The sequence below is a fragment of the Lathamus discolor genome, chromosome 14 (assembly GCF_037157495.1).
Source record: "Lathamus discolor isolate bLatDis1 chromosome 14, bLatDis1.hap1, whole genome shotgun sequence".
Classification (NCBI taxonomy): domain Eukaryota; kingdom Metazoa; phylum Chordata; class Aves; order Psittaciformes; family Psittacidae; genus Lathamus; species Lathamus discolor.
This window is the reverse complement of record NC_088897.1, coordinates 6059828-6073579: the sequence shown is the minus strand read 5'-3', so window position 1 is coordinate 6073579 and position 13752 is coordinate 6059828. Positions and strand designations below refer to the sequence as shown.

The 13752-nt window shown below is 56.2% G+C and overlaps 1 protein-coding gene across 3 annotated transcripts in view; it reads right to left on the bottom strand.

Moving 5' to 3' along the window:
* GTF2IRD1 (GTF2I repeat domain containing 1) overlaps positions 1-13752 on the bottom strand; it is a 63868-nt gene that overhangs the window by 49379 nt on the left and 737 nt on the right. The gene's annotated exons all lie outside the window — the stretch shown is intronic.

Below are 13752 nucleotides of genomic sequence, written 5' to 3'. Positions count from 1 at the left end.
CAAGATGAAATGAGCTGCAGGATGACCTGCAAGGCAGGTCTTGGGGTTGCACTGACCTCGATCCCCAGCCCTGGGTCCCCTCTATCGACACTCAGGTCCAATTCTGCACACCCAAATGGGTGCTGGGTGGGGGGAAGGAAGGGAGATTCTGTTTCCAGCCTTGGGTTTGGTGGCGCGTAGCTAACGCCGGGGTTATTTAAAGCCCGAGTTTTAGCAGCGTTCAGCTCCTGGTTGCGTGATCAGGATAAAAAATCGCAATCCTAATTCCTGGCCCCCCGGTGCCTATGGCAACTGGTATCCGTCTCCTTGGAAACTAATCTCGTGGTATTTGAACAATGTACCAAGGGCCTTTAATCTCCCAAACACTGTAAATCTTTATTCTCGCCTGCTCTCCTCCTACCCCAAGAGCCAACATAAAAAGCCTGTTGTTTTCCACCGAGTCACCGAGAGCCCAACTTGGATTTTGCATCACACAGGCACATGCTGTTGTCCCTTTTCTTTTTCCTTCCCCCCCCCCCCCCCCCAAATTATGGAAAAATCCCAGGTGCACAATGCCTGCAGGGGCTGCAGCACTGGCCCCATATTCCAGTATGAGGGTTACTTTCCCCATGCCCCCTCCTGGCTGTCACCACAGTTGGCATCCCACCTTGTCTGTCTAACTGGGCACTGCTCTAGATAATAAGAGCAACAATAACAACAACAACAATAATAATAACATCGACAATAATCTGTTTTTAATAATAAGCATTATTATTTCTGAATTATCTAGCAAAACCCCCAAACTGCAAACACACTAAGACAGCACCCCGGCTGGGGCAGTGGGGGCTCAGCAGAGGACGATCCACCCTGCAGCAGATGTTGCTGAGCACCCCATCTTGCTCCTCCACACTCGACCCCAATGCTTCGGTTGCAAAGCTTCTGTTGATGGCACCAACCTCCCCAAGTGACCAGGATGGGCTATGGTGGCCGCATCCACATTCCCCCCTCCGCTGACCCCAGCCCACAGCCACCACTGCTCATCACCCACTTTCTGCTCTGCCAGGTAATTACCTCTGTGTAAGGAGGTCTCTGGTACAGCCACCACCTAATCTCATTACATTTTAATTCCATCTCTAATATTTCTCTCTGGCTACTGGTGTCTCAGTATCAACTATTCCCCGTGTTACAGGATGGGCTATTCGCTAATCCCAGGCCTGGCTCCCTGCCACACAAACTCAATACAAAAGTAAAATAGCTTTCTATGGGGACGAAAGGAGGCTCGGAGACAGGAGCATTCTGTGCCCTGAACTCCCCCTCCTGCCTGCACCTTTCTCCCTTATTTTATTTTATGGGATGAGTTGGAAAGGCAAGAGCATGTCCCGGGTTGCCTGGTGCTTGCCCTCTGCTCCAGCCCCATAGTGGGAAGCATGTGTGCCAAGAGCCAGTGCTGGCTGCACCTTGACACATGCAACCTCGGTGCCTGGAACTGGGCATCCCACATGGACAGATGAGTCGCCACCAGCAATGGAGGAGTCATCGGTACCGCCGAGCATGCACCCACCCTGGTGTGACCCATCCAGGGAGCCAGGCAGTGCCACTGGGGAGGACGGAGGCTGCCGGGATCCCCATTTCCTTCCCGTGCAGCCTCTGGCAGCAGCATCATCCCCGAAACCTGCTGTTCCTCATGCAAACCCCGCCATTACCTCGGCGCTATCAGGGCTCGGCATCGCTGCGGCTGCCAGACACAAACAGCCGCGGGTGCTGTGGGGCCCCCACCCAGCCAGGCAGAGGCATCACCCTCCCTGGAGCCGACACGCCAGGAGCCACCACGTCCGGCCGAGGATGGCTCTGGCATCCCTGGGCCATGGCATCACCATGGGGCTGCAATGCCAGGTCCTGCCGTGCTGCTCCTGCATCCCCTGAGCAGCAGCTCTGGAGCTGATGGGGGTCCCCAGCCCATGGTAGAGCCATGCACCTCCAGCCAAGCTGTCCCCACCAGTGTGACCATCCCTACAGCCCTCATGGGGAGATTCACCGGTGTCTAATATAGCGTGGGTGCTCATCACACAATTTCCCCTTCTCTGTATTCACACAGGCTCAGTCTTTCTCAGTGCTGTGCCCTGAGCACCATGAGCCCTGCACTGGGTGGCAAACAGCCAGCAGGCAAAGGACAGCAGACAGACGGATGGGGACAAGCCCACACCCAGAGACAGCGATTACACACCCATGGGTCCCAAATTGCTGATTCCCCAGGGATGCCTCTGCTCCTCCGGGCTGCAGGGAGCTGCCCATGTGCATCGGTGCCTTCCCCTGGGAAGGGCAGTGCAGCATCCCAGCGGGGTCCCTGGTGGTGCTGGGTGCAGCCTCAGGCCCCAGCAGGATTTGGGATGCGGTGGGGTGGGGAAGGCGGCAGGGCTGGGTGGAGGTGGTAGGAGCAGCTCTGGTAGATGGCGATTTGAGCCCTGACTCAAAGGGGCCAGGCTGGCCCTAGGGAGCCCTGCGAGGACTGCCCTGGGCTGGCCAGGATCCAGCCCTAAAGCACAGCCAGGTCTTCTCCCACTTCTCCCACATGCTTCCACTCAGAGTCACTCCAGGACAAGGTGACCTGGCTGCTGCCACCTCCTCCCTCCAGGGAAATGACAGCACTCAGGCTCTGACACAATGGCCTGGGCCAGCATTTCCCTTCCCCTGATGCCTCGATCCCCCTTGAAGCACACGAGCCTCTTCATTCCCAGGGGAAAACCGGCCCGGGATCAGCCCCGGTCCCTGTAACCTTAGAGGGACACCAGTCCCCCTGCCCTCTCGCCGGTGGACCAGTTCAACTCACCCATCCTGCCGCCAGCCAGCCCTGCCCTCTGGTCTCACCCAGCCCATCTCAGGTGGTTTAGCAAGGGAAATCAGTCAGCAGAGGTGTCCCCAGCATCAGCAAGAAGGACACCGAGCCCTGAGTCCCCACCGTGCCAGCACTGCCGTGGCCGCAGCACGGCACAGAGGAACGGGGCTGGGGGAGCCCGAGGTCTCACAGAAACACATGTTTCCCCCTGCTAAATTCCAGCTTAATTCTCATTTCCATTGTGTTATGAAACACATTATCTATTGAAACTAAGTCAACAGTTGTTTGCATTTACGTGTAAACACAGCGAATATTAGGAACGGGGCCAGCATTATATTTGCATAGGAAATGCTGCCTGTGCTGCCCTCTCTCCCTGGCTCTTCTCCATCTCTGCAGTTAAATACACAGGGATGCAGGGAGATGGTGAAACCCAAAACCGGAGCAGCCCGAGAAGCAAAAAAACCCCCTTGTTTTTCCCTCTCTATTTTCGTGCAGCACTAGAAAAAACATCCCTTTAAACCCGCATAACGCTCCGACACGCACACCCCTTCATCTCGGGCTCAAACCGAAACTGCTTCAAATTCCCAATGATACGCATATCTTATCAGGCCTGCTTTGCATAGCACATAAATATTTATTTGCTTTTAATCCTGCAAAGCAAACCTGCCTCGTGGCACATTTCCCTTAATCGGCAGCTCTGGTGCCCGATGAAGCACCAAGAGAAGCGGTGTCCCAAATTCAGAGCCTGTTTTAGGTGCGAGGGCAGGGAAATAAGTACCCAACATCCAGGAGTTGCTGCCTCTCGGGTAGCCAAGGCAGGTCTGGGGTGCCAAGGTGGCTGTAAGGCACCCCAGTTCCTTGCCGCTGGGGAAAGCCTGGCTCAGCACCCACACACACCAGATTATGTTCTGGTTTGGGTGTGCAAGATGGCTTGATGCCACTCGGGACAGTGATGCTTCTAGGAGAGGTGATACCAGGGCTATCACAAAAAGAGCTTTTTGGGGCTAAGCAGAGGGAGAGCACTTTGTCACGGGGAAGGCAGAGAGCACACAGCTTATCTTTTGGGCTCACAGCTTACTTTTTGCACATGGGATCACTAGGTTGAAAAACAGAACCCTCCAATGTGGTCATCCACGAAACGGGAAATGAGGGGCTGCACCGCTGGGGACCGGCTCAGGCTCTCCATCACCCCAATTCAGGATACCACCAAGCAGACCCATACCCCAAACACTGCCAAGACACTCAGACACCACAAAACTCAAACACCAAACCACCCCAGCACCAAAAGCCCCCTCATTACCTCTTGCTTCAGCCAGAAGGATGGGAAGCAGCGCGCTCACCCGCATCCGTCCCTGCTCAGCGGCGATCAAAGCATTCACATCGGGACCCACGGAGCCTGAGACTGTGAGTTAATCTCTTGATCAGTTCCCTAACTGGGTGGCAAGCAAGGGTGCTGAGGCCAGGAGAGCTGGTGAGCTCTGGGTAAGGCTCTTCATGCCGCACACAGCCACGGAGTGAGTAAACACAGAGCTACTTTATAGTGGGCAGGTAAATATTTAAATAGGCAGGTTTATTTCAGCCACCCTGCCTTGTCCTCTGCAAAGCTGCTGACCTGGATGGCACCCAAAAACCTCATTAAAAGCAAAATGCTGGTTTTCCCCAAGAAGGGAGGAAGTGCCTGAACATCTGCCTGAGGCTGGTGATCTGGGACCCGGAGGAGAAACCGCCCCAGCCGTGCTACAAGAGGCTTGCCCTGGGTGCCGAGTGTGATCTCGCATCTCTCTGGCATCTTTAAGGAACGCTCCTCACAGCCTGAGACCACGACCTGTGGGATATCAGCACCTCCAAGGAGAGGTACTGCTCCATCCCTATGGATGCCTCCCCCAGCCGCTGTGTTCATCACCTTGCTGCCGGGGACATGAAGCACCCCAAAGAGGCAGCCTGGCTCTCCCCAGCATCCTTCCAGCTACTCAAACTACCAAGGGCACTAAAGAGAGACTCCAGCAGAAAGCAAAATCAATACTGAGAAGGAAGGTTCTGGGCTTAAATGCCTTTTGTAGCATCACTGGTGAAAAGCAGGTTAGCGAAGGAGGGGAAAGAAAGGACATAAAACCCCTCAGCACACAGGCTTAAGAACAACGGCATTTGCTGTAAGGTTTTCCATAGGCATCGTTGATGGTTTCTAGGCAGGGAAACACAGGGGTGCAGACCCAGCCTGGCACCCCTCAAGCCTGACCTAACCAAAAGCAGAGTTATAGGGAGGTGGAAGAAGAGGGGGACCCCAGCACCACATCCTGGCCCTCACCCAGGCGATGCCAGCATGTAACCCAGCTGCTGCCATTGTGCTTTTGGGGGCTTGGAGCCACCAGGAGAGAGTAACCAGGGGGAACCGGGAACATGCCATGGCAAAGCCCACCCCCTGGTCCAGGTATGGATGAAGACCCCATAACATGGGAAAGCCAGCATCCCAGAGCATCCTCAGCAGAGAGAACGCCACGTTATCTTTAATTATCAGGTTTGAAATAATGAAGGATGCCCCCATGCTCTAGTGCAATGATGGCAATCCGGCACGAGCCCAGCCATTAAAATAGCCCTTTCCAGGAGCACCCACAGGCACCCATGGGACACCCACTCTCTGCTCCATCCATCAGCATCACCACACCAGGTCCACAGTGCTCCAGAAGGTCAGTGAGTGTGGAAATATGCATCTTACATGCAGAAAATGTAAAATAAATCCGGTAGAAGCCAAAAGAAACATTCAACGACACCTATGCTGCTAGGGCAGACAGAAATAAACCAGCAATGAAGCCACAACCCAAGCAGCCTATTTTCAAAGAGGACTTCAAGATGATGGGGTTTGTGCACTAGAGGTGTGGAGGGGAGGAAAGCATCGCCCTTGCCACAGCTAAAGTACAGGAAACTTTTGCATCGCTGCGGCGGCGCTGGAGCCGGCTTTTATCACGGAGAGCCTCGCGCACAGGCAGCGACAGGGCTGGATTTCTGCAGGTGTAATTCCCACGGAGATAAAGACCTTGTTTTTCAACACACGGCAGCATCGCACACAAATTACAACAGCAAACATGGGGAAACAAAGAGGTTTTCAAGAGAGCTCATAATCCTCCAAGGGGCGGCTTGGGGAAAGCCGGCGGGCAGCTACGGGAAGACAACATGGGAGAGATGTGGGGCTGATCTCATTCCTTCCCACTCCCTGTAAGGGAATAACCCACCTGATCAATAAGTATTTGAGAGGCCCAGGATGCCCCACTGCTGCCTGCTCTTCCCTGCAGGGACTCAGCAAGGAGCCACGGGAAGGGCACGGATGCTGCATCCATCCCAGAGCTAGGTCTTTGGCTCTGGGCGCTAGCACGGGGAGGGCTGCGGTTGCACCGCACCGGGTCACTGCTCTCTCAGGTCATGCTCACCTCTCTCATACGTCTTTTCTTCTCCCCTCTCTCTTAAAATAAGATAAATAAATACACCCTGACACTAACGCTAACAGTTTTAATAAATGTTTAATGTTAAAGGTTGCTGCTGCCCGCTCTCGCCGCAGATCTGTTTAACAGCACAGGGGCTGCTCGGTTTGAGCCGTGCTTGATCGGGGTCCCAGCATCCAGGACGTTCCTCTCCCCAGCTGGGCATCTCCCAAGGATGCTGTTGGGCAGCGGTAGCAGGGGGACAGCCTGTGCCAGAAACCTGCAGCAAACCCCAACTAACCCCCTGCCATCAACGCAAGCCCCCAGCAGAGCTTCACCTGGGTGTTTGCATTCTGGGGGGACAAAACCACCAAGCTCCCTGGGTAAATGGCCGTAATCTCACTTCAGGGGGTTCGAGGCGTTTTCCCCAGAAGGATGAGATGAAATTACAGCCTGGTGATGCCCCTGAAGGGGGCAGAACAATTAATTTTCAGTGATTCTCCTCTAATGAAGCTAATTTATAACCTTGTCAGAAGGCGCACGCAGACTCGGGGCACCGGCACGGCTCCCTTCTCCCTGCCTGCTTTTCCCAGCATGAAAACCTCCAACCCAAACCCCAACCAGGATGTTTATTTAAGGCCCAAAACCCCAAAGGCACTTTAAACAACCAAAGTTCCTCACATGTTTTGCCGACCAAGCGCGAACATTCCTGCCAGTGATTGCAAAAGGGCTTCCAGCACCCACGGGGATGCGGGGGGGGGGGGGGTCCCTGCTGACACTGGGACAGGGTCATCCCACTGCATGGGTGAGAGCAAGGATGATGCTGTGGGACACAGGGACCTGTGGGCATCTTGAGGTGTCCTTACAGACCAGAGCATCCACACACATCAGGGTCTCCATGGCTCGGCAAAGTGGTGACACAGTTGTTGGGCGACTTGCCAATGACCCTACCACCATCCCAACCGCCCTACTGCATTCCCATAGGAATAAATCCTGGAAGGGTTCAACAGCTCATCCCCGTTAAAAAGGGAGGAAACTGGCTGGTTAAAAGTGAGGAAACCATAAGGAAAAGCCCCTTCTCCATCCGGACCAACCACCCCTGTTCCTCCCCGGACATGCAGGACCCAGGGTGGATACCGGTGAGAAGGATCAGGGGGAAGCGCTGCAGCAGCCCCCTCTGCTCCACCAGCACCGCGCAGAAGCGCTTCAGCAGATGGTGGATCGTAACATCACCACATTCACCTAACGAGACTGCTTTATTGTAGCCCTCCAACAAGAAAGGGAGAAGATCTAAAGGTGGCGACTCCTGGGCTTTGACAACCAGGTGCCATATATATATATATATATTGTAAATCAATCTATAAACCACAGTTTCAGAGGTCACGTTAATACACTGATTTTTTCCCCCTACACTAAACCAGATGTGACTCATCTGCAACAAAGATGTACAAATCAATGCTTCAAATCCTTCTAAGTGACAGGGAGCAGAGCTGTAGTAACAATCTGGGTGATGCCAGAGGTGCACAGGGCTCAAGCCCAAATCTACCCATCCAGGACAGAGACAGCATTCCCCCAGACAAGGCCTGTCATTCACTGCATGCACAGCAAATGGGGTCCCAGCCTTCTAAATACTAATGCAGTACAAATAATAAAGATAATTCCCACATATTTAATCACTACCAGAGCGCTGTGCAGAAATGACAATCAGGCCCCTACTAATTAGGGAGATGTAATCCTGCCTTTCCTACAGGTTTTCCCATCCCTGTCTCTTAACCTGCAATGACACAAGCAGAAAACTGACCTGATGGGGAGGAGTGTGACTTTGACAGGAGCCTCAAGTAGGTCTCAAAGCCCAGCTGCAGGAGTCATAGCCCCATCACACCAGTACTAGGGGAGATATGCCAAAATACCCATTCCCTGGAGCTCAGCACTGGTCCAGCCCTGAATGCAAACCACCCTTTAAGGTTCATTTTGGGAAGCTCTAAGCAGCATCATCCATCCAGGGAAAACCCTACCCTTGCCACACATGTCCCTCTGCCCTCTGGGGTCTCTACCCTGAGCAGGGTAGGGACCAGCACCCCCGGTGCTCATCTCAAGCCTCATCCTAAACCTTTCAGCCCTTCCCATTGGCAGCGCCTGCCTCACCAGCCCGCCCCGGGGCAGCCACCGATGCGACGTGCCACACGTGCTCCCTGGCACCCAGCCCTTAGAGAGTGGCCGGGCTTAGTTTCAGACACGAGGATTGCTGCTAATTAGAAGCAGGGCTGCGTTTGACCCTTTCATCTGTGCCTGTTGGCACAGGAGGGCTCTGCCCACCTCCAGGCAGCCACCTCCATCCTCAGAGTGAGCACCGGAGCCGTCCCTCCTGCCCCAGGGCCAACCTTTGATGCCACGAGGCTGGAATTCCAGATGAGCAACCCAGTGGCCAGTGTCCCAAGGCAAGGTCACCCCATGCAAGCATTAAGGAGTGTCTGGTTTCTCAGGCAGGAGACATGTCCATGCAGAAGCAGCTGGAGGTAAAGATGTGAGCTCTGCTGAGACCTGGGTATGGAAATGGACCCATCCCTGCACATCATCTTTTAAGGATGGGTGAAGCATCTTCTCACACAGCAACTGCATAAAACCAAGGAGATCTTCACCCACTGTGATGGTTTCATCTCCCCAGTGTCACCTCGCTCCGGAGGACTCCCTGTCCGCTCATCACTTTTCCCTAAGCCACACTGACTACCTCTGTGTTCTTCCACCCGGCAGTTACCAAAGGGAAAGCTCTGAGAGTTCTTCCCCTCCTATTTTCAGTGAGGGAGAAGGAAGCCAAGCGCTCCTCAATGGCCTCACCACCGGCACAATCTGTGTCCTGGATCCCACTCATCCATCCCCTGCCTCAGCCAGGGATAGGGCTTAGCCCCAACCTCTCTGCCGAATGCCTCTTCTCATGTAACGGGATTTTTCAGCCCACTTCGAACCCCATAAAGCTGCTGGTCACCAGGGCCTGGGCACCATGCGTTTCTGAAGCGTGCATACCATACAATGGTTTGTGTTAGAAGGGACCTTAAAGCTCATCCAGCTCCAACCCCTGCCATGGGCAGGGACACCTTCCACTGGAGCAGCTTGCTCCAAGCCCCGTCCAACCTGGCCCTGAACACTTGCATCCACCCACTACAGAGGGAGGTTTCTCCTCTAGGAACATCCCAGCTAAGCAGGACACACAACCCCCCGCAGCAACCAATCACACAGCACCAAAACATGCAAGAAATGCTCCAAAAGATAACAAAGGTTCCAAAACATCCTGGCCCCGTTTTCCTCATGGACATCTCCGGTGGGATATATGCTCCAAAGCACGCTCCGAGCTCCCCAGGTGCACTCTGCCCACGGGGCTCAGGAGGTCTGTGGTGCCACAGATGAAGACAGACACCTCATCCCTCGCACAAGAGGTGGAGATCAGCTCTGAGGGGGATGACATCCATGCTGACACATGCAGCAGCAGAGTAATGATCCTCACTGGTTCCCTGCTCATCCCACTGAGGTTAATTCTCTTCCTAAACCAGCCAGACCCACACGGAGCAAAGACAAGGCAACACGAAGCCAGAGAATTGAAACAGAAGCAGTTTGCGCGCAGGAATGTAAATCCCGCATCGGCACAGCCTGCTCGAGGAGGGAATTCTGCACCAAGCGCTTTTCTTCACAGCATCCTCCCCATAGGAAAGCCTTGCTGAAACTGTAGGGACGTCCCTCGGAAATCGCCACCAAAGTGTTCGTAAGGTGACATCTGACAGCAGCTCCCAGACCAGGATGGGGCACGGGGGTACTCCCACAAAAGGGATGCCCCAGCTGCTTCAAGGAATTAGAGTCCTAGAAGCGCAGACTGGTTTGGGTTGGACCTTAGGATCATCCAGCTCCAACCCCCTGCCATGGGCAGGGACACCTTGCACTAGACCAGGTCACCCTAGGCTCTGTCCAACCTGGCCTTGAAGCGACCTGGTCTAGTGGAAGGATGAGCTTTAAGGTCCCTTCCAACCCAGACCAGTGTGCGATGCTGTGATTCCTCTGCAGCAGCCCCCATCCCAGCTCCAGCACCACAGGCTCACCACACAGCAGGGCTCAGCACCCACCCAGCCTCACCTGGGCTCCAAGCACACTCAACCGGTGGGAATGCACTATGCATTGAGATGGCAATTAAGAAACACCCCAAACCCCAACCCCTAAAGCCCACGTAGACCCAGCCACCACTCAGCCCTGAGCCTCCTGCAGCTTCTGACCAGGCAAAGGGTTCCTGAGCTCTTTTCAAAGGCAGTGCTTCAAGAGACTCAAATCAAACGTGTCCTGTGAAGGGACAGCCTGCAAGGGGCAGAGCAAGGTCCTGGGAAGCCTTGCTCCAGTCTGCAGAGACCCACCAGGTCCCCAGCAAACCTCCAGCCATTGCTGCTCTCTGCCCCCAGCCCTGCTGCTTGGGCACAGCATCCCGATGGACACCAGAGCCCCTTCCCTACAGCTTCCAGCTGGGCTCTTCCCAATAAATGAATCAATAAACACATCTTCAGCTCCTGGATGGGTATCTCCATCCTTAGAAGGGGCTCCCAGTAGGTACTTTCCTCTCCTCTTTGTCCTCAAGAGGAAGGCTACTGGTGGTGGCAAACCCACCCCATGTGCCTTCAGCATCTGCTCCCCACAAAGCCCCAGAGGAGGTGCCTCCTTGCCACCAAGGTGCAACGCAGGTAAGATGTGGCCAGAGACCAAGAGGAGAGCACAGGCACCAACACAGCCGCTCACTCATCCCCGTCCCCAAACTGTTACCCACCAAATCTGCCCAAGCCCAGCCACGCTGGGAGCTGCAGTCCCCATCCCGCCTCTTCTTCCACGATGAGCTCCCACCACATCCACCCGCAGCAGGCATCTGCGGATGAATCCCGGCGGCACAAGGAACAACCGCATCCATCACCCACCAGGCAAGGCTGGGAACAAGCCCCGCAGCCATGCCAGGGGTCAGCCCCACGGCAGGCAACCAGCTGGGGACAAGCCTGGCCGCGACTGGAGTCCCTCCGCATTCCTCCAGCCTGGCTGCCAGGGTGCAGCCGCCAGAATTCCCAAAGGAAGTACGGGGCATTGATAATTACTGAAAAAAATCTGAGCTATTTCCTGCGGGAGCAGCAGATGGGAATCCCCCATTGGCTCCAGCAGCAAGAGGTCGCTGTTTTGGGCTGGGATTTTTGGGGCTGCGGTTCTGTTGTTCCTTCCTCCTTCCCTGAAGCTGCGCATCGCTCAGGTCGTGATTCCAGGTGGGACACACAGAACCCCCCCCACTCTGTGCTGGCCGCAAAGTCCACCCTTGTTGGCACCTCCTTCCCCACACAGGGTCCCACTGAATGTGCGGAGGGCATCGCGTCTCCTGCCTGGGCTGGTAGGGCAGGTTGTTAAATACATCCCTGAGCAAGTTCCTTCCCTCCTCTCCCAGCTCCTCATTAGCAAACCCGAACGAACAGTGACCCGTCCTGCACCAACACGTGAGAGCCCTCCAGGAGGAACAGCAGAAGGAGGTGGTGGTGGCCACCAGCACGTACCCCCTTCATCACCCCCTGCCTCCTGCAACCACCCCATAAGAGCAGCTGCCTGACCCCTTCCACTGCCCGCATCCAGCGGTTTCACATCCCAAAACCATGCCCTTGAGAGGCAACACCAGCTCGGACAGCAGCAGCGCAGGGGAAAAACAGCAGCCCAGCCCCAAAGCAGGTGCCCTGACCCCAGCAGGCACAGGGACCCCAGCTCTGCGGGGCAAAGAGTGTGGGGCCCGTGGGTGACCACAGCCACGCTGTGCTGCAGCAGCTCAGATGTGACCCCGATACCTGACCGGCTGCTCAGTATCACCCCGATGGTGGCGGGGACCCGCAGCAGAGGAGCCATTGGCACCCCAGCCCCTCAGCCACAGCAGGGCCAGGTCTGGCACCATCACTAAGGCTCAGTTCAGAGCTGCTGCAGTTTCCACAGGAGCAGGAAACTCCTTGGGCTCAGAGGGCGACGCAGAGAGCAGGTCTGGGAGCACCGGTGGGGACCAGAGACCTGGGACCTGCAGGATTAAAGGTGCTCGTGTCCACGGGATTACGCCCCAGCTGCAGCACTTCCCACCCCAGTGGGAGCAGCGTGGGGAGCGGACACCGTAAAGCTGGGGCTCCCGTCACATCAGGCTCCGTGCTGACGCCCACAGGCACTTCCAATGTCCAGAACTAGGATGCCGATAGGCAATGTATGTGCCAGGAGGCTGAACAGCAACCCCAAAGCGCCCACGACACCACGGCTCTGCAGCGATGCTCAGCAGCACCAATGCCTCCCGGAGCTCACCCAGGCATACCTGGTGCCCACCACGAACACCCAGGACCCACAGCACTGCCGGGACCGAGGCTTGCTCCGGCGCGAGATCATCAACAGGATCGCTCCCATTTACAGCTTATCCCAGATAAGCCCACGTCCGGCCCCGCACACTGCAAGGACAAGGGCACTGGCTCCCTGGGGAGCAACTTTCTCCCCACCATGGCCATCACCACGCACCAAGGAGCCCGCGCTTGCCCCCAGCAGCCCCAGGGAGCCGCAGAGGACGCCCGTCCCTCCACGCCATGGCCGCGGTGCCGAGGCCGGGCTCCCGGCACAGCTGAAGCCCTGAGCGCTTCGTCAGCTCAACCCTGCGTTGCTATTTCCAGCCCTGCTGCTGCCTCTCCCCGTGCCGGAGAGGGGGCGAGCCCCAGCAGAGCCCTGCGCCCGGCTTCCATCCCTGCCTGGCACCACCACACACAGACAGGGCAGGTGCCGGCCCTGGAGCTGCCTTTGGGATATGGGACACCACTGCGGTGATGGGCACCAAGGGCCAGCCCGGCCCTACTGCTCCTGCACCCCATGCACCACCCCAGGCCCCCCTATTGCCCCCAACCATTCACAGCCCCCCCAGCCTTATTGCCTCCTGGCATCCCCCCCAAGTCCTGACGGACCTCACCAACCCCAAGCCCCATCATCACCCCCAGGATTCCTCCCCAGCAACTCCAATGCCAGCCCCAGTCCCAAAGAGCTCAACACCCCCCCAATATCCCCAGCATCTCCTCCAAGCCCTACAGCTCCACAACATCCCCCCCAGCCCTAATATCCCCCAGCATCCCTGACAGCCCTACTGCCCTGCAGCATCCCCAGCCCTAGTGCCCCCCTGCACCACCAGCACTACCCTCCCCCAGTATCCCTATTGCACTCTGCATCCCCACAGCCAGAATGAGCCCAGCATCCGTACCAGCTCTGTTGCCCCCTGCATCCCCCAGCCCTATCACTCCTCATCAGTCCTCAAGCCTTTACATCCCCTCCTGCAACCCTCAGCCCTACCGAGTCCAGCATCTCTCCAGCCCTATGGCCCCCGCCATCACCCCCAGCTCTATTGCCCCAAGTCCCATCACCCTTCGGCATCCCTCAAGCCCTAACTACCACCTTCAGCTCCCCAGCCCTAATAAACCCAGCATCCCCTCAAGCCCTATCGCTCCCTAGCATCTCCCCCCCAGCTTT